Genomic DNA, 2,361 nt, shown 5'->3' on the forward strand with positions numbered 1-2,361 from the left:
ACTGATCCCAAACTTTTGAGCAGTAGTATATATATATATATATATATATATATATGATGGCAAGGGTGAATTTTCAACATCATTACTCTTTAGTGTCACATGATCCTTCAGAAATCATTCAAATGTGCTATTTCACTGCTCAAGAAACATTTCTTATTATTATCAATGTTGAAAACAGTTGTACTGCTTAATATTTTTCTGGAAAACGTGATACTTTTTTTATAAAAAGATATTTTGATAAATAGAAAGTTCAAGAGAATAGTGCTTATTTAAAATAGATGCATGTAAAAGTCTTTATACCTACTGTCACTTTTGATAAATTTAAAGGGGTCATCGAATGCAAAATTCACTTTTGTTGTTGTTTGAACATAAATGTGTGTTGGAAGTGTGTGTACACATCCAGCCTATAATGATAAAAATCCACCCAGTGGTATTGAGGTGTTTTGTTGTTGGATGTAATAATGAATATAGCAGTCGTCATTTACTCCCGACATCTGAGCCGCTGAAGACGCAGAGGATTAACGTTACTTTCATTTTGAAGGGAATGCGCCGATCCCCGATCTGCCTAAATGCATCTATGTTCACGCGAATCATTCGTGATCCAGCTTCGTCTACAGAAGAAGTGAGTATAAGGGTTTTTTATGAATCTTTGCAAATCGCCTTTCCTAATATGTGCTAGTTAGCAAGTTTCGCGGCTGAAGTTTACAGTCTGCTCGTCACCCCACGGAAGAGAGGGGCGGGGTCAGCAGAGCTCATTAGCATTTAAAGCAACATGGACTAGAACCGCGTGCTGAAAACAGAGCTGATTTTGACAGGGTAAAAAGGGTGTTTTTTACACTACCATTGAGAAATTTTAACCAAAGTATGTTATAGACTTTTCATTAAGACCCTAAAGAATACTTACCTCAGACTTCTGAAGAGTAGTGCATATAACACTGATGTAAGACATTAGACAGGGTTTCCCATGCTGTTTGACATCTTCTATTGTGTTGCTGTCCTTTCCTTTGAACTGTGAAGAAAAAAAGCTTCAGAGTTAACAAATGCACTTTTGTTATCAGACTTGTACTCGCCAGGGAAAGGAATGGCTGCCAAGGATTGAGGCCTGACTACATTTTTGAAGCTCAGCGGTTTTGTTCCTTAAACTTAATGTGTTTTATCCTGTGTAAGAAATCTGTGGGTGTTAAACTGCCAGTGTGTGTGTGTGTGTGTGTGTGTGTGTGTGTTTGATCTTCTAATACCCTATGACTGGGAAAAAAATGACTGGGAAATGTCCCAAGTTATAAAATTATATACATTTGGATGTTGGTTGTTTTTATGCTTTGTTTTGTTTTATGTGCACCAATGTATTCAAGTTCATTTCTGCAAAATCAGGCCTGTATGGTATGTGAACACACAAAAAAAAGAAAAGAAAATGAGTGCAACCACCAAACCGGGCTTTAACAGTTAATTAGAGGCATGGACAGTTTTATTTCCCGAAGAAAAGAATGTGTCTCAGGTTGGAAATAGAGGCGAGATGAGCTGCCAACATCTCCTCCATTCCTCCAAGATGTTTCTAGACTGAGACCTTGATGAAGAGATCAAGTCTGAACACATTTATATCCTTTGAGTCCTCCTGCAAGACAAAATTAATCCCGCTCGCATGAAGTTTGGATATGACAGCATGAAAACGGAATAACTGAGAGCCTTCAGAAAACTGACCACAGCAACAATGTTCAAATCTGGGTTTTATTATCTGAGATGAATCCGATGGTAATGAGGTTCGATCGAGAATCCTACAAATGTTCACCGCAAAACTGTGAGCTATAATGAAATCCTGAGCAGAGGGAACAAAAGCAAGGCAATATGTGCAGGAATATTCATACATCATCTCACACATGTACGCCAGTAAGTTGTTTTTCAAACTAAAGCTGTCAGCTTCTAATGAGAATAAAGCATGCACTGCTTTCTCATTGTCAGTGGAGTCATTCCTTTCAAAGAGAATAGTAAAAAAAAAAAAATGTAAATAAAATATTAATTTAAATAATGAATTACTTAGCTCTAAGAATTTACAACTTCTATGTAGAAACAAGTTCAGACGATGGAGTACTTTTTTAATAAATATTTAAAAGAGTGTTTACACAGAAATATATTTTAGAAATTTAATTACAGATCTGTTTATATTATAGAATATTATTATTATTATTCTATAAATATTACTATTTGATATACTCATTTAAACATTATTATAAACTTCTGTTTAAAAAACTTAATACTGTTAATTAATAAATAATAAAATATTTTTACATGTACAGCTAGTCAGTCAAATGTTACTGCTGAATATTATTATAGAAATTGTTATAGAAATATTATATTACAGATTTT

This window comes from Sinocyclocheilus anshuiensis, unplaced genomic scaffold, assembly GCF_001515605.1.
Source record: "Sinocyclocheilus anshuiensis isolate Anshui unplaced genomic scaffold, SAMN03320099.WGS_v1.1 scaffold67, whole genome shotgun sequence".
Taxonomy (NCBI): domain Eukaryota; kingdom Metazoa; phylum Chordata; class Actinopteri; order Cypriniformes; family Cyprinidae; genus Sinocyclocheilus; species Sinocyclocheilus anshuiensis.